Here is a 24,103-nt window from a genome sequence, read left to right as displayed (position 1 = left end):
CGCTGCGTAGAAAAAACGCGACCAGTGTGTGTAACAGTGGAGTTACCAATTCACCCAAACGTGCGGGCAGCGGTCACATATCCTCGTCTCGCATCTGTTCGGTTTGGACGAGCCACCTAGGTACGGCTAATTCTCACGAAAATGGGACTACATTCCCCAACGTAAAACAAATGTTCCCTTTAATGGTTTGGTCTTTAAATGATACATCAAGACACTCACTCACTTGGCCACTTAGCATTAATGCATCCTCATATTTTAGAATCAAAGATGAAGGGAGGTCTATATTATGGACCACCCTCCAATATTGCAAACAGGAACGTAACATCAAGCACACAGCCATATAAACTCCATTGACAAACACGGCAATAATATCGGTCTTCGGTAAAGAAAGGGGGGTCTCGAACTGTCCCTGGAACTGGGACCCTAGCTATCTCTGTCTCAGGGGTACTCTTGAAGGTAGAGAGGCCTGAGTCTCCAACCATACTATGCTCCTGTTAAACCCTGGTCTGTCCTCTCCTCCACCCCATGAGGCGTGGGACAGAAATGTAAGGTGAATAAGACACAAAGACAAAACAGGGATAACAGAAAACCTCTATAATACAAAAGCACTAACCAACAATGGGGAGGAGGATAGGGACAGGGAGGAATAAACTAAATGGGACCAGGGACCAGGAGATAAACATACACGTTCTACAGCAAACCACAGATCACTACTACTCCAATCAATCCAATATAAACTCCATTGACAAACACGGCAATAATATCGGTCTTCGGTAAGAAAGGGGGTCTCGAACTGTCCCTGGAACTGGGACCCTAGCTATCTCTGTCTCAGGGGTACTCTTGAAGGTAGAGAGGCCTGAGTCTCCAACCATACTATGCTCCTGTTAAACCCTGGTCTGTCCTCTCCTCCACCCCATGAGGCATGGGACAGAAATGTAAGGTGAATAAGACACAAAGACAAAACAGGGATAACAGAAAACCTCTATAATACAAAAGCACTAACCAACAATGGGGAGGAGGATAGGGACAGGGAGGAATAAACTAAATGGGACCAGGGACCAGGAGATAAACATACACGTACTACAGCAAACCACAGATCACTACTACTCCAATCAATCCAATATAAACTCCATTGACAAACACGGCAATAATATCGGTCTTCGGTAAGGAAGGGGGTCTCGAACTGTCCCTGGAACTGGGACCCTAGCTATCTCTGTCCCAGGGGTACTCTTGAAGGTAGAGAGGCCGAAGTCTCCAACCTTACTATGCTCCTGTTAAACCCTGGTCTGTCCTCTCCTCCACTCCATGAGGCATGGGACAGAAATGTAAGGTAAACAAGACAAAACAGGGATAACAGAAAACCTCTATCATACAAAAGCACTAAACAACAATAGGGAGGAGGACAGGGACGGGGAGGAATAAACTAAATGGGACCAGGGACCAGGAGATAAACATACACGTACTACAGCAAATCACAGATCATTACTACAACAATTCTACTCCAACCATTTAGCTAGAGTACACAGCACAGGAAGACGAATCTTTCACCAGCAGGGACAAGAAAGTCTGACCAGTTTTTATAGGAAGAGGTAATGACCAGATCAGAAGCAGCTGAAATAGAGCTGCATGTTTCTGACCAGCATAGAGAAGGTCGTTAACCTCTTCAGTACCAGAGGAAACCAAATCCATTTAATACAGGACACAAATCACACCATCTCTAAAGAAGACCTGCAATTTATAACCTGATGTAGCCCTCTAACTCCAGTTCTTCCTGGGGGACTTGACACCCTTGTGTCAGGCTTACATTAAATGTGAAAGGATTCCACAGTTGTCCCAAGGTAGTTAATTACATGTTTGATCTTCTAGATCTGCCTCAGTCACCTGAAAGTTCTGGCAGACCATGTAAATGGATTTATGCTAAACCATGTGGAAAGTAAAAATTGTCTATCTTCTGTGTAGCACTCACTGCAGAGGTCCAAATTTTTCAACTTTTATTGCCCCTATTAATGGGATCAGTCCTTCTGATTAGCCCCTAACTGGGCAAAACTTAAAAACTTGGCACAAACTTTTTCAACTTTTATTTCTCCCGTTATTGGGATCAGTCCTTCTGATTAGCTGCCACCTGGTGAAAACTTAAAAACTTGGCATAAACCTTTTTGCAACTTTTAATTCCCCCGTTAATGGGATCAGTCCTTCTGATTAGCCACCAACTGGTGATAACTTAAAAACTTGGCACAAACTTTTTCAACTTTTTTTTTTGCCGTATGTTGATGATCAATTATTTTCAGTTTTATTATAATTTTACAATGAGTCGCTCTTAAGACAGAAATAAAGAATTCTTTGCCTGAAATATTTTCTGCCCCCGCAATCCTGATACAACGTGTGATACCAAGGAAATCTGTCCCCCCCCCCCGCACGCAAACGTCTATATATCCGGCCGTGACAGATATAGTAATTGGATATTATTTATAAAGCTCTCCAATAATAAATGACATTCTTCACATTACTTTCAACCATACCAGATACCACAGCAAAGGGGGCCGGAGCATAATTACCCACCCAAATAGGAGCGATCATGGGGGGGGGATACATTAATAGCATGAGAAGGGTCAGCTGTGCCAAAGGGGCTATTTAAAAATGGCCACAGAATAGTGAGCGCTTCTATGGAGGAGCAAAATGTGCGGTGTGAATGTGGTTTCTGTATGGAGACGAGCACTGACGCTGCAGGAAGGATTGGACGGATTCTGACCAGAGAGATTTTTATGGACTGTTAATGGCCGCTCAATGAATGTCAGACACAGATTATATCATGGGTAAAAGGGGCCAATTTCATTCACGCCTTCAACAGGCAAAATAAAATGGAGGGGGTTATATGAGCACAGACTGGCTCAGTGTGGACAGTTTTGTAAGCCATATAAAACTACCACACAGTGCCAAGATAATAATACTGTAATAACCCTCATAATACCACCATATACTGCCAAGATAATAATACTGTAACAACCCTCATAATACCACCATATACTGCCAAGATAATAGTACTGTAACAACCCTCATAATACCACCATATACTGCCAAGATATTAATACTGTAACAACCCTCATAATACCACCATATACTGCCAAGAGAATAATACTGTAATAACCCTCATAATACCACCATATACTGTCAAGATAATAGTACTGTAATAGCCCTCATAATACCACCATATACTGCCAAGATAATAATACTGTAACAACCCTCATAATAGCACCATATACTGCCAAGATAATAGTACTGTAACAACCCTCATAATACCACCATATACTGCCAAGATAATAATACTGTAACAACCCTCAGAATACCACCATATACTGCCAAAATAATAGTACTGTAACAACCCTCATAATACCACCATATACTGCCAAGATAATAATACTGTAACAACCCTCATAACAGCACCATATACTGCCAAGATAATAGTACTGTAACAACCCTCATAATACCACCATATACTGCCAAGATAATAATACTGTAACAACCCTCATAATACCACCATATACTGCCAAGATAATAATACTGTAATAACCCTCATAATACCACCATATACTGCCAAGATAATAGTACTGTAACAACCCTCATAATACCACCATATACTGCCAAGATAATAGTACTGTAACAACCCTCATAATACCACCATATACTGCCAAGAGAATAATACTGTAATAACCCTCATAATACCACCATATACTGCCAAGATAATAGTACTGTAACAACCCTCATAATACCACCATATACTGCCAAGATAATAACACTGTAATAACCCTCATAATACCACCATATACTGCCAAGACAATAGTACTGTAACAACCCTCATAATACCACCATATACTGCCAAGATAATAGTACTGTAATAACCCTCATAATACCACCATATACTGCCAAGATAATAATGTAACAGCCTCCATTATACTCCCATATAGTGCCAAGATAATAGTACTGTAACAACCCTCATAGTAGCACCATATACTGCCAAGATAATAATACTGTAACAACCCTCATAATAGCACGATATACTGCCAAGATAATAGTACTGTAACAACCCTCATAATACCACCATATACTGCCAAGATAATAATACTGTAACAACCCTCATAATAGCACCATATACTGCCAAGATAATAGTACTGTAATAACCCTCATAATACCACCATATACTGCCAAGATAATAATACTGTAACAACCCTCATAATAGCACCATATACTGCCAAGATAATAGTACTGTAATAACCCTCATAATACTACCATATACTGCCAAGATAATAGTACTGTGATAACCCTCATAATAGCACCATATACTGCCAAGATAATAATACTGTAATAACCCTCATAATACCACCATATACTGCCAAGATAATAGTACCGTAATAACCCTCATAATACCACCATATACTGGCAAGATAATAGTACTGTAACAACCCTCATAATACCACCATATACTGCCAAGATAATAATACTGTAACAACCCTCATAATACCACCATATACTGCCAAGATAATAATACTGTAACAACCCTCATAATACCACCATATACTGCCAAGATAATAATACTGTAACAACCCTCATAATACCACCATATACTGCCAAGATAATAATACTGTAACAGCCTTACAATAGTACCACAATATAGTACCAAGAAAATAATACTGTCACAGCTTACATAACACCACCATAGAGTACCAAGATAATACTGCAATAGTCTTCATAATACCACCATATTCAATGAATACCCTTAGGCGTCAATTCAGATAAAAAGGGTCACAGGGTATTTTTAGATACAAAAACATGCTTTATTTTAATACAAAAAATAATGCACCACAACACAACCCTCATAATAGCACCATATACTGCCAAGATAATAATGTAACAGCCTCCATAATACTCCCATATAGTACCAAGCTAATGATACTGTAACAGCCTTCATAATACCACTATATAGTACCAAGCTAATGATACTGTAATAGCCTATATAATACTACCATATAGTACCAAGATGATAATACTGTAACAGCCTATATAATGCCACCATATAATAGCAAGATAATAATACTGCAATAAACTTCATAATACCACCATATATTATCAATATAATAATACTGTAACAACCTACATAATACCACCATATGGTACCAAAATAATAATACCATAAAACCGCATATAATACCACCATTTAGTGCCAAGATAATTGTACTGTAATAACCCTCATAATACCACCATATACTGCCAATATAATAATACTGTAATAACCCTCATAATACCACCATATACTGCCAAGATAATAATGCAACAGCCTACATAATACCACCATATACTGCCAAGATAATAGTACTGTAACAACCCTCATAATACCACCATATACTGCCAAGATAATAATGTAACAGCCTCCATAATACTCCCATATAGTACCAAGATAATAATACTGTAACAGCCTTCATAATACCACTATATAGTACCAAGCTAATTATACTGTAACAGCCTACATAATGCCACCATATAATAGCAAGATAATAATACTGCAATAAACTTCATAATACCACCATATATTATCAATATAATACTGTAACAACCTACATAATACCACCATATGGTACCAAAATAATAATACCATAAAACCACCATTTAGTGCTAAGATAATAATACAATGTACATGACGCCACCATATAGCACTAAGATAATACCGTAACATAATATACCACTACATAGTGCCAAGATACATTATACTTCCATTTATTAGCAAGGATATAATACAGTATCAGGCTAGATAACACTGCTATCTAGGGTTCAAATAATATGCAGGATAAAAATAAAACTTCCACATAATGCAGACATAAAGATCACACATAATTCTGTAGTTACTAAATAATACCACCATACACTGCTAAATAGTACTGAAAGATTTAGTTTGCTATCTGGGGTGTTGACCTGGAGATCTTCTATTAATAGAGAGCACTGGGAATTGCCCAGTTTGCCACCCTGGCCCTGATTGTAGAATTATATTGGCACTGTATGGCACTATTATTTAGGCATTATTATAGCAGTATTACTAATCCTGCGCTGCAAAAATATTCCACCAGTCCTGCATCTCTCCCCCATACACGTGACCACGAGCTGGCAGTACCAGTCATGGCCACTACATAATGTGAGGCGCTGTACCACTTCCCATGTGCCCAGGTACCTTCCATGGTGGGGATGCCAGGAGCTGGATCACCACTGATCCGATACTGATGACCTGTTCTGGGGGCTCCATGTGGATGGTGCTGGGTCTTAGCGCTCCCCCCTCTTCATGAAATATACATTCTCGTTATCCTTCTGGAATACAGATAGGTTTATTTATGGCTTAAATGGGGAGGTCGGGCCGCACATTCCTGCGTGTAATGTGTACATGGACATGAACCTGCAGTATTTCGTTATTTTACTCACTTACATAGCGCCATTAATTCCACAGCACTTTATACACATTATCAGCGCTGTCCCCAATGGGGCTCACAATCTACAATCCCTATCAGTATGTCTATGGAATGTGGGAGGAAACTGGAGAACCCGGAGGAAACCCACGCAAACACAGAGAGAACATACAAACTGCTTGCAAATGTGATAGATAGATAGATAGATAGATAGATAGATAGATAATAGATAGATAGATGATAGATAATAGATAGATAATAGATAGATAGATAGATAGATAGATAGATAGATAGATAGATAGATAGATAGATAATAGATAGATAATAGATAGATAGATAGATAGATAGATAGATAGATAGATAATAGATAGATAATAGATAGATAGATAGATAATAGATAGATAATAGATAGATAATGGATAGATAGATAATAGATAGATAATAGATAGATGATAATAGATAGATGATAGATAATAGATAGATAATAGATAGATAATGGATAGATAGATAATAGATAGATAGATAATAGATAATAGATAGATAGATAGATAGATAATAGATAGATAATAGATAGATAGATAGATAATAGATAGATAATAGATAGATAATGGATAGATAGATAATAGATAGATAGATAATAGATAGATGATAATAGATAGATGATAGATAATAGATAGATAATAGATAGATAATAGATAATAGATAGATAATAGATAGATAGATAATAGATAGATAGATAATAGATAGATAATAGATAGATGATAATAGATAGATGATAGATAATAGATAGATAATAGATAGATAATAGATAGATAGATAATAGATAGATAGATAATAGATAGATAATAGATAGATAGATAATAGATAATAGATAGATAATAGATAATAGATAGATAATAGATAGATAATAGATAGATAGATAATAGATAGATAGATAATAGATAGATGATAGATAATAGATAGATAGATAGATAATAGATAATAGATAGATAGATAATAGATAATAGATAGATAGATAATAGATAGATAATAGATAATAGATAGATAATAGATAGATAGATAGATAGATAGATAGATAGATAATAGATAGATAATAAATAGATAACAGATAATAGATAGATAGACAGACTGGAGTTCAGTGATGAGCCGTGTCCTGATACTTTTCTCCGTACAGTGCTGATGATTATGGGGTGCTGACAGTGAACCCCACCTTAGATGGCCGCACGCCCCTGAGGCCAGATAGACAAATAGAGCTGCACTGACACACTGTAGCAAACAGCAGACATGGCCTTTGGCTGCTCCCCGCCTGCACTCATATACTGTACCCTCTTCTTTCCGGGACCCTCGCCTGCACTATATTAATACCGCCATACAGTAACGCCCGCTCTCTACCCTCCGATATGTGACAAGGTACGTGGCACACATGTCAGTGACGTGCCCTCCGCTCCCATCGTGCCCCCTGATCTTGGGCATACTCTCCCAGTACGACCGCGCTGACCCCTGACTCGCCGCCTTCATACGCTGACACCAGCAATTGTGTCTGGGATTTCACGGAGATTATCGCCTGAACAGCCGCGTGATGGTGTGACAGGCGTGTGACAGGGCGCAGATCCGCTCACAAAGGGCCCAGGGCGTCCTCGGGGGATATTATTATCAAATAAACACTATAGGGAGACGGAGCAATTATAGGGGGACGGGCAGGGGGATCAGGCCGCGACACCAAGGGGAAATCGGAGCAGGGAAGAACAATTGATTATGGGCAGCGCAGAACATATGGGGTGCAGAACACGGGGCTCTGCGGGCCGTATACTACCGAATAGTCTCCGGCCCGGCGGACCACCGCAACTATGGAAGCGCTGAGCCTTGATTGTCGTTAATGGATAAAGTGACCATTTTTTATTTGCTGGCGTCTATTTTTGTCTCAACGCTGACTTCAGATTGACAGCGCTGCAGCCAATCATTGACGTCAGACAATAGCAAACGCAGGGAGCTGTGGTGGAAACTCAGTGCTGGACCAGGGCAGGGAGAAGCTAAGGGACTCCATGGAAATGTCCCACAAATCTGCCTCCCTATAGATAAGCGCTTTCCTACAGATTTAAAAAAAAAAAGGAGGTCAAAAGGCATAGGGGCTGAAAGGAGGTCAAAAGGCACCCCCACTGCTTCCTCACCGGCCAGTCCGCGCACTGCGTTTTGATCTCTCCCCGATTACACTGACTCTGCACTAATTCTGGTTGTGCACATCCAACATTCACGGTCCGCGGTGTCGCCAACAGCCTCATATGTGTCTATGAAACCGGTAAGTTCGAGACCGGAACCCTGCGACCAGTCCGGACGTCGCGCTTCATGCTCGGACTGTGAACGTCAGACATGTGATTGCGAACCCACAAAATCCGACACGTCTGTAAACTTTCCATGTGTCTGCGACCTGTGATTGCAATCACCTTCCAGTCCGTAACCAGGAATAATCCTCATCATCCTCGCATTCCTCCGCTGCCGCTCTCATTTTTTGGCCTCGGGAGATGTTATCTCCAACTCACAGCAATTTTCAGCTTGTTAGTGTGACAATGTCTTCTAATTAAGAACTTCCTAACGAGATTCATCAGACCCTGGCGTGAGTCCTGACATCCCATCTGCTCCAGTACACACACATATATATATATACCGTATATATTACACCACATACATATCGCGCCAGCGCTGCACACAATACCCACTGCCGATGATTAAAGGGATGTTTTACGCCGCCATTGCTCATAAAATAACAAGTATCTTTCCCAATGCTGCACTGTGCGGCCCTCTGTTACTACTCCTAGAAATGTACAGTTGGGTTGATAACTCAGTATTTCTATTTCCCTGGTCTGATACTGTCCAATCAATGCTAACAATGTCAGACCCCATAGGAACAATCCCCATTAACGAGACATATTGTAATGCCACATTGTTAATTTAGGTATGCATTTCCAGGAGGAATGACAGAGGAACAGCACTGAATTATAAGATAAAGTACTGCTGAATTGGTATTTCATGAGGAATGTAGAAATTTAGTTATTAATGGAGGCTTGATATGTACGAGGTCTTGTGGGGTGTTCCCGGAATACGGCAGGTGTTGTGGTGTTTCCAGGTATACGACGGGTCCTATGCCATGTTCCTGGTATACAGCAGGTCTTGTGGGGTGTTCCTGGTATACAACAAGTCTTGTGGGGTGTCCCCAGTATACAGCAGGTCTTGTGGGGTGTTCCCAGTATACAGCAGGTCTTGTGGGGTGTTCCAGGTATACGGCAGGTCTTGTGGGGTGTTCCTGATATACAACAAGTCTTGTGGGGTGTTCCCAGTATATGACAGGTCTTGTGGGGTGTTCCCGGTATACAGCAGGTCTTGTGGGGTGTTCCCAGTATACAGCAGGTCTTGTGGAGTGTTCCCAGTATACGGCAGGTCTTGTGGGGTGTTCCTGATATACAACAAGTCTTGTGGGGTGTTCCCAGTATATGACAGGTCTTGTGGGGTGTTCCCGGTATACAGCAGGTCTTGTGGGGTGTTCCCAGTATACAGCAGGTCTTGTGGGGTGTTCCCTGTATACAGCAGGTCTTGTGGGGTGTTCCCGGTATACAGCAGGTCTTGTGGGATGTCCCCAGTATACGGCAGGTCTTGTGGGGTGTTCCCGGTATACGGCAGGTCTTGTGGGGTGTCCCCAGTATACGGCAGGTCTTGTGGGGTGTTCCCGGTATACAGCAGGTCTTGTAGGGTGTTCCTGATATACAACAAGTCTTGTGGGGTGATCCCAGTATATGACAGGTCTTTTGGGGTGTTCCCTGTATACAGCAGGTCTTGTGGGGTGTTCCCGGTATACGGCAGGTCTTGTGGGGTGTTCCCGGTATACGGCAGGTCTTGTGGGATGTCCCCAGTATACAGCAGGTCTTGTGGGGTGTTCCCTGTATACAGCAGGTCTTGTGGGGTGTTCCCGGTATACGGCAGGTCTTGTGGGATGTCCCCAGTATACGGCAGGTCTTGTGGGGTGTTCCCGGTATACGGCAGGTCTTGTGGGGTGTTCCCAGTATACGGCAGGTCTTGTGGGGTGTTCCCGGTATACGGCAGGTCTTGTGGGGTGTTCCTGATATACAACAAGTCTTGTGGGGTGATCCCAGTATATGACAGGTCTTGTGGGGTGTTCCCTGTATACAGCAGGTCTTGTGGGGTGTTCCCGGTATACGGCAGGTCTTGTGGGGTGTTCCCGGTATACGGCAGGTCTTGTGGGGTGTTCCCGGTATACGGCAGGTCTTGTGGGATGTCCCCAGTATACGGCAGGTCTTGTGCGGTGTTCCCGGTATACGGCAGGTCTTGTGGGGTGTTCCCAGTATACGGCAGGTCTTGTGGGGTGTTCCTGGTATACAACAAGTCTTGTGGGGTGTCCCCAGTATACAGCAGGTCTTGTGGGGTGTTCCCGGTATACGGCAGGTCTTGTGGGATGTTCCCAGTATACGGCAGGTCTTGTGGGATGTTCCCAGTATACGGCAGGTCTTGTGGGATGTTCCTGGTATACGGCAGGTCTTGTGGGGGGTTCCCTGTATACAGCAGGTCTTGTGGGGTGTTCCTGATATACAACAAGTCTTGTGGGGTGATCCCAGTATATGACAGGTCTTGTGGGGTGTTCCCTGTATACAGCAGGTCTTGTGGGGTGTTCCCGGTATACGGCAGGTCTTGTGGGGTGTCCCCAGTATACGGCAGGTCTTGTGGGGTGTTCCCGGTATACGGCAGGTCTTGTGGGGTGTCCCCAGTATACGGCAGGTCTTGTGGGGTGTTCCTGGTATACAACAAGTCTTGTGGGGTGTCCCCAGTATACAGCAGGTCTTGTGGGGTGTTCCCGATATACGGCAGGTCTTGTGGGATGTTCCCAGTATACGGCAGGTCTTGTGGGATGTTCCCAATATACGGCAGGTCTTGTGGGATGTTCCCAGTATACGGCAGGTCTTGTGGGGTGTTCCCGATATACGGCAGGTCTTGTGGGATGTTCCCAGTATACGGCAGGTCTTGTGGGATGTTCCCAATATACGGCAGGTCTTGTGGGATGTTCCCAGTATACGGCAGGTCTTGTGGGATGTTCCTGGTATACGGCAGGTCTTGTGGGGTGTTCCCGGTATACGGCAGGTCTTGTGGGGTGTTCCCGGTATACGGCAGGTCTTGTGGGATGTTCCTGGTATACAGCAGGTCTTGTGGGATGTTCCCAGTATACGGCAGGTCTTGTGGGGTGTTCCCGGTATACGGCAGGTCTTGTGGGATGTTCCCAGTATACGGCAGGTCTTGTGGGATGTTCCCAGTATACGGCTGGTCTTGTGGGATGTTCCTGGTATACAGCAGGTCTTGTGGGATGTTCCCAGTATACGGCAGGTCTTGTTGGATGTTCCCAGTATACTGCAGGTCTTGTGGGGTGTTCTCGGTATACGGCAGGTCTTGTGGGGTGTTCTCGGTATACAACAGGTCTTGTGGGGTGTCCCCGGTATATGGCTGGTTTTGTGGGGTGTTGCCGGTATACGGCAGGTCTTGTGGGGTGTTCCCGGTATACGGCAGGTTTTGTGGGGTGATCCTAGTATACAGCAGGTCTTGTGGGATGTTCCCAGTATATGGCAGGTCTTGTGGGGTGTTTCCTGTATACAGCAGGTCTTGTGGGATGTTCCTGGTATACGGCAGGTCTTGTGGGATGTTCCCAGTATACGGCAGGTCTTGTGGGATGTTCCCAGTATACTGCAGGTCTTGTGGGGTGTTCTCGGTATACGGCAGGTCTTGTGGGGTGTTCTCGGTATACAACAGGTCTTGTGGGGTGTCCCCGGTATATGGCTGGTTTTGTGGGGTGTTGCCGGTATACGGCAGGTCTTGTGGGGTGTTCCCGGTATACGGCAGGTTTTGTGGGGTGATCCTAGTATACAGCAGGTCTTGTGGGATGTTCCCAGTATATGGCAGGTCTTGTGGGGTGTTTCCTGTATACAGCAGGTCTTGTGGGATGTTCCTGGTATACGGCAGGTCTTGTGGGATGTTCCCAGTATACGGCAGGTCTTGTGGGGTGTTCCCGGTATACGGCAGGTCTTGTGGGGTGTTCCCAGTATACGGCAGGTCTTGTGGGGTGTTCCTGGTATACAACAAGTCTTGTGGGGTGTCCCCAGTATACAGCAGGTCTTGTGGGGTGTTCCCGGTATACGGCAGGTCTTGTGGGATGTTCCCAGTATACGGCAGGTCTTGTGGGATGTCCCCAATATACGGCAGGTCTTGTGGGATGTTCCCAGTATACGGCAGGTCTTGTGGGATGTTCCTGGTATACGGCAGGTCTTGTGGGGGGTTCCCTGTATACAGCAGGTCTTGTGGGGTGTTCCTGATATACAACAAGTCTTGTGGGGTGATCCCAGTATATGACAGGTCTTGTGGGGTGTTCCCTGTATACAGCAGGTCTTGTGGGGTGTTCCCGGTATACGGCAGGTCTTGTGGGGTGTCCCCAGTATACGGCAGGTCTTGTGGGGTGTTCCCGGTATACGGCAGGTCTTGTGGGGTGTCCCCAGTATACGGCAGGTCTTGTGGGGTGTTCCTGGTATACAACAAGTCTTGTGGGGTGTCCCCAGTATACAGCAGGTCTTGTGGGGTGTTCCCGATATACGGCAGGTCTTGTGGAATGTTCCCAGTATACGGCAGGTCTTGTGGGATGTTCCCAGTATACGGCAGGTCTTGTGGGGTGTTCCCGATATACGGCAGGTCTTGTGGGATGTTCCCAGTATACAGCAGGTCTTGTGGGGTGTTCCCGATATACGGCAGGTCTTGTGGGGTGTCCCCAGTATACGGCAGGTCTTGTGGGGTGTTCCCGGTATACGGCAGGTCTTGTGGGGTGTCCCCAGTATACAGCAGGTCTTGTGGGGTGTTCCCGATATACGGCAGGTCTTGTGGGATGTTCCCAGTATACGGCAGGTCTTGTGGGATGTTCCCAATATACGGCAGGTCTTGTGGGATGTTCCCAGTATACGGCAGGTCTTGTGGGATGTTCCTGGTATACGGCAGGTCTTGTGGGGTGTTCCCGGTATACGGCAGGTCTTGTGGGGTGTTCCCGGTATACGGCAGGTCTTGTGGGGTGTTCCCGGTACACGGCAGGTCTTGTGGGATGTTCCTGGTATACAGCAGGTCTTGTGGGATGTTCCCAGTATACGGCAGGTCTTGTGGGGTGTTCCCAGTATACGGCAGGTCTTGTGGGGTGTTTCCAGTATACGGCAGGTCTTGTGGGATGTTCTCAGTATACGGCAGGTCTTGTGGGATGTTCCCAGTATACGGCAGGTCTTGTGGGATGTTCCCAGTATACTGCAGGTCTTGTGGGGTGTTCTCGGTATACGGCAGGTCTTGTGGGGTGTTCTCGGTATACAGCAGGTCTTGTGGGGTGTCCCCGGTATATGGCTGGTTTTGTGGGGTGTTGCCGGTATACGGCAGGTCTTGTGGGGTGTTCCCTGTATACAGCAGGTCTTGTGGGGTGTTCCCGGTATACGGCAGGTCTTGTGGGGTGTCCCCAGTATACGGCAGGTCTTGTGGGGTGTTCCCGGTATACGGCAGGTCTTGTGGGGTGTCCCCAGTATACGGCAGGTCTTGTGGGGTGTTCCTGGTATACAACAAGTCTTGTGGGGTGTCCCCAGTATACAGCAGGTCTTGTGGGGTGTTCCCGATATACGGCAGGTCTTGTGGGATGTTCCCAGTATACGGCAGGTCTTGTGGGATGTTCCCAGTATACGGCAGGTCTTGTGGGGTGTTCCCGATATACGGCAGGTCTTGTGGGATGTTCCCAGTATACAGCAGGTCTTGTGGGGTGTTCCCGGTACACGGCAGGTCTTGTGGGATGTTCCTGGTATACAGCAGGTCTTGTGGGATGTTCCCAGTATACGGCAGGTCTTGTGGGGTGTTTCCAGTATACGGCAGGTCTTGTGGGATGTTCCCAGTATACGGCAGGTCTTGTGGGATGTTCCCAGTATACGGCAGGTCTTGTGGGATGTTCCCAGTATACTGCAGGTCTTGTGGGGTGTTCTCGGTATACGGCAGGTCTTGTGGGGTGTTCTCGGTATACAGCAGGTCTTGTGGGGTGTCCCCGGTATATGGCTGGTTTTGTGGGGTGTTGCCGGTATACGGCAGGTCTTGTGGGGTGTTCCCAGTATACAGCAGGTCTTGTAGGGTGTTCCCGGTACACGGCAGGTTTTGTGGGGTGATCCCAGTATACAGCAGGTCTTGTGGGGTGTTCTCGGTATACGGCAGGTTTTGTGGGGTGTTCCCTGTATACAGCAGGTCTTGTGGGGTGTTCCCAGTATACGGCAGGTCTTGTGGGGTGTCCCCAGTATACGGCAGGTCTTGTGGGGTGTTCCCTGTATACGGCAGGTCTTGTGGGGTGTTCCCTGTATACGGCAGGTCTTGTGGGGTGTTCCCGGTATACGGCAGGTCTTGTGGGATGTTCCCAGTATACAGCAGGTCTTGTGGGACGTTCCCAGTATACGGCAGGTCTTGTGGGGTGTTCCCGGTATACGGCAGGTCTTGTGGGGTGTTCCTGGTATACGGCAGGTCTTGTGGGATGTTCCCAGTATATGGCAGGTCTTGTGGGGTGTTCCCGGTATACGGCAGGTCTTGTGGGATGTTCCCAGTATACGGCAGGTCTTGTGGGATGTTCCCAGTATATGGCAGGTCTTGTGGGATGTTCTCAGTATACTGCAGGTCTTGTGGGGTGTTCTCGGTATATGGCAGGTCTTGTGGGGTGTTCTCGGTATACAGCAGGTCTTGTGGGGTGTCCCCGGTATACGGCAGGTCTTGTGGGGTGTCACCGGTATATGGCTGGTTTTGTGGGGTGTTGCCGGTATACGGCAGGTCTTGTGGAGTGTTCCCGGTATACGGCAGGTTTTGTGGGGTGATCCCAGTATACAGCAGGTCTTGTGGAGTGTTCCCGGTATACGGCAGGTCTTGTGGGGTGTTCTCGGTATACGGCAGGTCTTGTGGAGTGTTCCCGGTATACGGCAGGTTTTGTGGGGTGTTCCCTGTATACAGCAGGTCTTGTGGGGTGTTCCCAGTATACGGCAGGTCTTGTGGGGTGTTCTCGGTATACAGCAGGTCTTGTGGAGTGTTCCCAGTATACGGCAGGTCTTGTGGGGTGTTCCCAGTATACAGCAGGTCTTGTGGGGTGTTCTCGTTATACGGCAGGTTTTGTGGGGTGTTCCCAGTATACGGCAGGTCTTGTGGGGTGTTCTTGGTATATGACAGGTCTTGTGGGGTGTTCCCGGTATACGGCAGGCCTTGTGGGGTGTTCCCTGTATACGGCAGGTCTTGTGGGGTGTTCTCGGTATACGGCAGGTCTTGTGGGGTGTTCTCGGTATAGGGCAGTTCTTGTGGGGTGTTATCAGTATACAGCAGGTCTTGTGGGGAGTTCCCTGTAGACAGCAGGTCTTGTGGGGTGTTCCCGGTATACAGCAGGTCTAGTGGGGTGTTCCCGGTGTACAGCAGGTCTTGTGGGGTATTCCCGGTATACAGCAGATCTTGTGAGGTGTTCCCAGTATATGGCAGGTCTTGTAGGGTGTTCCCAGTATACAGCAGGTCTTGTGGGTTGTTCCTGGTATACGGCAGGTCTTGTGGGGTGTTCCCAGTATATGGCAGGTCTTGTTGGGTGTTCCTGGTATACAGCAGATCTTGTGGGGTGTTCCCGGTATACGGCAGGTCTTGTGGGGTGTTCCCAGTATACAGCAGGTCTTGTTGGGTGTTCCTGGTATACAGCAGGTCTTGTGAGGTGTTTCCAGTATACGGCAGGTCTTTTGGGGTGTTCCCAGTATACGGCAGGCCTTGTGGGGTGTTCCCTGTATACGGCAGGTCTTGTGGGGTGTTCCCGGTATTCGGCAGGTCTTGTGAGGTGTTTCCAGTATACGGCAGGTCTTTTGGGGTGTTCCCAGTATACAGGTCTTGTGGGGTGTTCCTGGTATACGGCAGGTCTTGTGGGGTGTTCCCAGTATACAGCAGGTCTTGTGGGGTGTTCCCGGTATACAGCAGGTCTTGTGGGGTGTTCTTGGTATATGACAGGTCTTGTGGGGTGTTCCCGGTATATGGCAGGCCTTGTGGGGTGTTCCCTGTATACGGCAGGTCTTGTGGGGTGTTCCCGGTATTCGGCAGGTCTTGTGAGGTGTTTCCAGTATACGGCAGGTCTTTTGGGGTGTTCCCAGTATACAGGTCTTGTGGGGTGTTCCTGGTATACGGCAGGTCTTGTGGGGTGTTCCCAGTATACAGCAGGTCTTGTGGGGTGTTCCCGGTATACAGCAGGTCTTGTGGGGTGTTCCCGGTATACGGCAGGTCTTGTGGGGTGTTCCTGGTATACGGCAGGTCTTGTGGGGTGTTCCCTGTATACGGTAGGTCTTGTGGGGTGTTCCTGGTATCTGACAGGTCTTGTGGGGTGTTCCCAGTATACAGCAGGTCTTGTGGGGTGTTCCTGGTATATGGCAGGTCTAGTGGGATGTTCCCGGTATACGACAGGCCTCGACGGGTGTTCTCGCTATTTGGCTATTGTTGTCACCGATAGCATTTGTCAGTCCCGCAGACCTATAGCTCTGGTGTGAGCGGCACTTCTATGTGAGATATTCTTTAATAATAAGCCGCCTATGCTCTCACATATAATATGATCATTATATAAACTCCAGGAATCAGATGTCGCTTTCTGACGATTAGGGAAATAAGCAGCGATGGGGTCTGTGCTGCTCTGTGTACCGTGGTGTTTTCCAGCGCAATGTGATGCATCTGCGGGGTATATACTACTGCGTGATGTAATGTCTGCACAAACATAGAACGGCAGCCAGCATCTCCTCACCAAGTCCTGTTCTGTCTGAGGCCGGCATGGGGGTCCGCGGGAGCAGCATAATATCCATATTACTCAGGACACTGCACATGTTCTCCAGATTTTTGTATTTGTGTCAAATGAGACTTCAGAGCTCAGATGGAGAAATGCAAAGTCCCAGTGGGAGATTACCCACATTTCCCAGACTAATAAGAGAGGGATGACGGTCAGACTGGAGAAAAAGTCTTCACTAAATTTACACATAGGAATTATGGAGCAGTGGTTTCAGAGGAGGGAGACGCACGGGGCCCATGGCGGTGCCCAAAGTTCCATCTGCTATAGGGTGGCAGCACTGTACATGGCTTCCAATGTTTTGGGGGCTCTGTCAAAACTTCAAAAGAGTTATAAAAAGGGACGTTATTCCCTGAAACACTGCCACCCTTCTCCGTAGGACATGTGAGGTACTGCAATGGGGTCCTACATTACCTGTGTGAATGGAGCCTTAGGGCGCATATATGACCACCTCTCCCTTAAACACTAATTGGTCATTCACGTGCACTACCCCCGTTCTTGTGATCGTTGGGAACCCCTGGTAATCATGCACTTATCAGCTATCTAATGAATAGGCGAGAAATGTTTTTAAATGCATAACCCCTTTAAAGAAAGGCCTATTTTGGGTGTTAAAGGTAACCTGTCACTTGTCATAAATATGTAATGTTTGTACCTGGCGTAAATGCTGCTGTTCCCCTGAATCCAGCACTGTTTTTCTTTTGTTGCTGCTGCGACTCTCCGTTCCTGGGATATGGCCCTGTCGTTCCTGTATATAAATCTATTATCATTACTAATGGGGAGGGGAACCTCATGGCCACACCCTCTTGGATAATAAGGCTAGATTTATATACAAGGAAGAGGAGGCCATATCTCAGGCATGGAAAGTCTCAGGAACAAAAGAAAAACAACACCGGACTCGAGAGAACAGCGGCAATTATGCCAGATTAAAAAAATACATATTTATGGAAAATGACAGGTTTTCTTTAAGGACCAAGCAATTTTATTTTCTTCACTATTGCATTTCAAGGGCTATACACCATTTTTTTTTTACTGGCTTCAATAGAAGATGCGATCTTCAGCCCTACTTTGTGTAGCTAAAATGCTAACTTAGTGTGAGCGCCGGCCACAGGGCAGTGCTCATAGCATTCTGGCAATGACAACCACAGGGGTCTCCTGCAGACCCCGGGTTGTCATGCCAATTATCAGCAACCCGCGGTCATGTGACACTGGCCCCGATGGGCGGGGTCTGTGACGTGCATCTGGCGCGAGCATTTAAAATGCCGCTGTCAGAGATTGACAGCGGCATTTAACATGTTAACAGCCACAGGTGGATCATGATTCCACCCGCGGCTGTTAGGGGCACATGTCAGCTAATGAATGCTGGAAAACGTGCGCTTAGCGCCGTATCACCCATTAAGTGCGGGGATACGACCTATGATGTCACAGGCCGTGAAGGAGTTAAGGTTTTTTTTCTCATCTTCATAGATGGCTATTGTTGGATCGTGCTTGTAAAAACAAGCATTTTTGCTATTTACTGCTCATTACGCTCTTCCTTTGTTTATATTGTTGCCGAGGAGACCGACCACCGTTGCTGTATAGCTTGCAAGTACTGTGCTGAAACTGGCTGGGATTAGGAAGCAACAACGTGCTCCAGCAATCCTGGTCAGCTTCATACAGTACTTACAAGCTCAATAGAAAAGATCTTGTGAGTACTGAGCATGTTCTGTGGTCGGTCTCCAAGGCAACGAACTGTAAGCAAAAGAAAAATATTAATATCTCAAGAACGAATGAGAATTTTAACAAGCAGTAAATTGCAAAAGTGCTGCTTTTTACAAGCTCTATCCAATAATATCCATTTATCAAAACGGAGAAAAAAACCCTTACCGGCATCGGACGTACTATACCGTCCGATGCCGGCTCCCCTGCTTTGATGCAGGGCTCCGCGGTGAGCCCGCACCAAAGCCGGGACATGTCAGCTGTTTTGAACAGCTGACATGTGCCCGTAATAGGCGCGGGCAGAATCGCGATCTGCCCGCACCTATTAACTAGTTAAATGCCGCTGTCAAACGCAGACAGCGGCATTTAACTACCGCTTCCGGCCGGGCGGCCGGAAATGACGTCATCGCCGACCCCCGTCACATGTCCGGGGGTCGGCGATGCGTCTCCATTGTAGCCATAGAGGTCCTTGAGACCTCTATGGTTACTGATTGCCCGTCGCTGTGAGCGCCACCCTGTGGTCGGCGCTCACAGCACACGTGCAATTCTGCTACATAGCAGCGATCAGCAGATCGCTGCTATGTAGCAGAGCCGATCGGCTTGTGCCTGCTTCTAGCCTCTCATGGAGGCTATTGAAGCATGGCAAAAGTTAAAAAAAAAAGTTTAAAAAAATGTGAAAAAAATAAAAAAAACATAAAAGTTTAAATCACCCCCCTTTCGCCCCAATCAAAATAAATCAATAAAAAAAATATCAAATCTACGCATATTTGGTATCGCCGCGCTCAGAATTGCCCGATCTATCAAATAAAAAAAAGTATTAACCTGATCGCTAAACAGCGTAGCGGGAAAAAAACTCGAAACGCCAGAATTACGTTTTTTTGGTCGCCGCGACATTGCATTAAAATGCAATAACGGGCGATCAAAAGAACGTATCTGCACCGAAATGCTATCATTAAAAACGTCATCTCGGCACGCAAAAAATAAGCCCTCAACCGACCCCAGATCACGAAAAATGGAGACGCTACGAGTATCGGAAAATGGCGCAATTTTTTTTTTTTTTTTTTTAGCAAAGTTTGGAATTTTTTTTCACCACTTAGATATAAAATAACCTAGTCATGTTTGGTGTCTATGAACTCGTACTGACCTGGAGAATCATAATGGCAGGTCATTTTTAGCATTTAGTGAACCTAGCAAAAAAGCCAAACAAAAAACCAATGTGGGATTGCACTTTTTTTGCAATTTCACCGCACTTGGAATTTTTTTCCCGTTTTCTAGTACACGACATGTTAAAACCAATGATGTCGTTCAAAAGTACAACTCGTCCCGCAAAAAATAAGCCCTCACATGGCCAAATTGACGGAAAAATAAAAAAGTTATGGCTGTGGGAAGGAGGGGAGCGAAAAACGAACACGGAAAAACGAAAAATCCCCTGGTCATGAAGGGGTTAAGGACTAAATTGTGTGGCACATCTTTGCTGAAAAATTTGCTACCGCTTAGGTCGACAGAGTTCACTTATCTTTGATGGACCTTGATCTTTATTCAACCTACGTAACTATGTAACTTACCCTGCAGAAGGTAGCCATTGCCCTTAGAGATGCATGGATGTGCGTGGGAGCTGTGAACATAAAACGGAAGCTTATTTTACAACATGCTATTTTCAGAATTTTTAGAAGCAATGGAGAAACACGGTTACAATTGTGTCGCTATACTGATATCCGTGGTATTATCCGATGTGGCGGCGTGACGTGTCGCGGGATCAGTCCCTGGTGCGTCGGCGCGCCGTGTGTCCTGGGTGCAGGGGTGAGCCTCCGCTGGGATATCACACATCTGTTCCTCTCCAGATTCCTTAAATGACTGCCACACACAGCGTTCCAGTAAGTGCAATCACTGCGAGCGCGCGGCCTACATATCCCCTTTCAAGAATTATTAGGGAGATAATTGGAGCCACATTCCATTGCATGTTATCCTATGCGCTGGCTCCGGTCCTGGAATATCGTGATATCGGACGTAACACCGCCATATTGTGCATACTGCATGTGTGAGAGCGCATGAGCATTGCAACATGTGGCCGGCGTATGTGGCCGGCCGGGAACGATTGATCTCACGTCCATTGGCCCAATTATAAAGTCTTTTATTCTCCCCTCAATTTCAGGAAAAAAAAAATGCCGCCCATGTGTGCGCCTGGTCTGCAGCGACAGGAGATAGCGGCGTATAGGGGGCTGCAATGTGCCGTCATTAGCAGCTGTAGGGAAAACATAGTGATGCCCCCTAGAGCCTGACAACATTGCTGGGGATGTGCAAGCCTCGCCCTATCCCAGGGGTCCCGGGAAAATGGGGGACAGTTGGCAACTATGCAATAGATTTCGGTGGGTCAATACTTTATGTCTGTGGACGGCACATAGACCAATCACTAATAGGGTTATTTCACGTAGTTCTCACACAGCCCCTTTATGTTAAGGTCCCTCTAAGTGAGAATTGCGCACAGGTTATATGTAGCAGTGTTGACTTTGGACCATATTGCACTATTATGCAAACTGTATATATAGTGCTATGTGAACAGTCCGTAGAGGTATTATTTAGGCATTGTTTGGCGGTATTATATAGGCCTTGTTAGGCAGTATTATATAGGCCTTGTTAGGCGGTATTATATAAGCATTGTTTGGTGGTATTATATAGGCCTTGTTTGGCAGTATTATATAGGCCTTGTTTGGCGGTATTATATAAGCATTGTTTGGTGGTATTATATAGGCCTTGTTTGGCAGTATTATATAGGCCTTGTTTGGTGGTATTATATAAGCATTGTTTGGTGGTATTATATAGGCCTTGTTTGGCAGTATTATATAAGCATTGTTTGGCAGTGTTATATAGGCCTTGTTTGGTGGTATTATATAAGCATTGTTTGGCGGTATTATATAAGCCATGTTTGGAGGTATTATATAAGCATTGTTTGGCGGTATTATATAAGCCATGTTTGGAGGTATTATATAGGCCTTGTTTGGCAGTATAATATAGACCTCGTTTGGTGGTATTATCTAGGAATTATTTGGCTGTATTATATAGGCCTTGTTTGGCGGTATTATATAAGCATTGTTTGGCGGTATTATATAAGCCATTTTTGGAGGTATTATAAAAGCATTGTTTGGCGGTATTATATAAGCCATGTTTGGAGGTATTATATAGGCCTTGTTTGGCGGTATTATATAAGCATTGTTTGGTGGTATTATATAGGCCTTGTTTGGCAGTATTATATAGGCCTTGTTTGGCGGTATTATATAAGCATTGTTTGGTGGTATTATATAGGCCTTGTTTGGCAGTATTATATAAGCATTGTTTGGCGGTGTTATATAGGCCTTGTTTGGTGGTATTATATAAGCATTGTTTGGCGGTATTATATAAGCCATGTTTGGAGGTATTATATAAGCATTGTTTGGCGGTATTATATAAGCCATGTTTGGAGGTATTATATAGGCCTTGTTTGGCAGTATAATATAGACCTCGTTTGGTGGTATTATCTAGGAATTATTTGGCTGAATTATATAGGCCTTGTTTGGCAGTATTATATAAGCATTGTTTGGCGGTATTATATAAGCCATTTTTGGAGGTATTATATAAGCATTGTTTGGCGGTATTATATAAGCCATGTTTGGAGGTATTATATAGGCCTTGTTTGGCAGTATAATATAAACCTTGTTTGGTGGTATTATCTAGGAATTATTTGGCTGTATTATATAGGCCTTGTTTGGCAGTATTATATAAGCATTGTTTGGCTGTATTATATAGGCCTTGTTTGGCGGTATTATCTAAGCCTTGTTTGGCAGTATTATATAGGCCTTGTTTGGCAGTATTATATAGGACTTATTTGGCTGTATTATATAGGCCTTGTTTGGTGGTATTATATAGGCCTTGTTTGATGGTATTATATAGGCCTTGTTTGGTACAATATTATAGGTCTCGTTTGGCGGTATTATATAGGCATTGTATGGCAGTATTATATAGGCCTCGTTTGGTAGCATTAGATAGACCTTGCTTGACGGTATTATATAGGCATTGTATGGTGGCATTATTCATGCTTTATTTGGTGATATTATAAAGGCATTGTATGGCGAAATGATATAGACCTTGTTTGACAGTATTATATGGACCTTGTTGAGTGGTATTATATAGGCATTGTATGGCAGTATTATATAGGCATTGTATGGCAATATTAAATAGGTGAGATTGGGGTATTCTCAGAGGGGGCTAAAACTTCCCTGAAATGTTAGCAACTATGTATCTCCTATCGACAGGATAGGTGATAATGTGCTGATTGCTTGGGATCCCAAGAACAAGGCTTCTCACTGCCCCGTTGCAAAGGCACGATGGTCGCACATGATCACCATCGATCCAATAGTTCATTCTGGGGTGCCGAAACCTCACATCCAGCAGCCCTGCTCCATGTATAATGACATTATCACTGCAGAAATATATATTTTGATTACAATACAAATTGTAAGAAAATTCTGAAAATAACTGAAAATTGACTCTCCTGGTTTAGAATGAAGCATGTTCTGCCACAGAGAAAAGAGAAGGTACCACGTCATCTCCGGCCGAGGTAAGAAGAACAAATGTATCATATGTGCAATATATATATATATATATATATATATATATATACACACATAGATCATATTATATATACAGTACATACTCTATTACCGAGGAACAAGGACATACCCATAGGGGGTGCAGCAGTGGAAGTCTCACATAGGCCCTGGAGACCATAGGGGACCCAAAAGTTTGCATGCTATCCCCGAAAATGTGGAACTATCCTAGTCAAGAGGTACGAGTTTGTACAAACCCAGCTTAAAAGTTGTCATTTCTATCCAGTTTGGGGTCTTCTTGGGTTGGGGGCCATTCCAAGATACTAAACCTTAGTGTTCTGTCTGGAATCCCTCCTAAATGTGCCCAAACTCTCCCACCTCAAACAGTAGCATCTAGTAAATTTGATTCCGGGAAGTAAAAAGGTGTAAAAAAAAATCGATAAGCAAAATTTTCATTCAATTTAAGGGGGATCTGTCACCATGTTATAAATGGCAATTTTTGCTCTTGT

General features: G+C 45.1%; 1 long non-coding RNA gene across 1 annotated transcript in view; it reads left to right on the top strand.

Moving 5' to 3' along the window:
* The window catches only part of LOC138652288 (uncharacterized), a 33,767-nt gene that overhangs the window by 5,453 nt on the left and 4,211 nt on the right, over positions 1–24,103 (top strand). Inside the window, exon 2 of the long non-coding RNA XR_011315590.1 lies at positions 23,549–23,605. This is a non-coding gene — a long non-coding RNA (uncharacterized lncRNA). The remainder of the gene's footprint in view (positions 1–23,548; positions 23,606–24,103) is intronic.

This window comes from Ranitomeya imitator, chromosome 10 (genome assembly GCF_032444005.1).
Source record: "Ranitomeya imitator isolate aRanImi1 chromosome 10, aRanImi1.pri, whole genome shotgun sequence".
Taxonomy (NCBI): domain Eukaryota; kingdom Metazoa; phylum Chordata; class Amphibia; order Anura; family Dendrobatidae; genus Ranitomeya; species Ranitomeya imitator.
The sequence above is the reverse complement of the archived record's forward strand: the minus strand, read 5'-3'. Positions and strand labels throughout refer to the sequence as shown.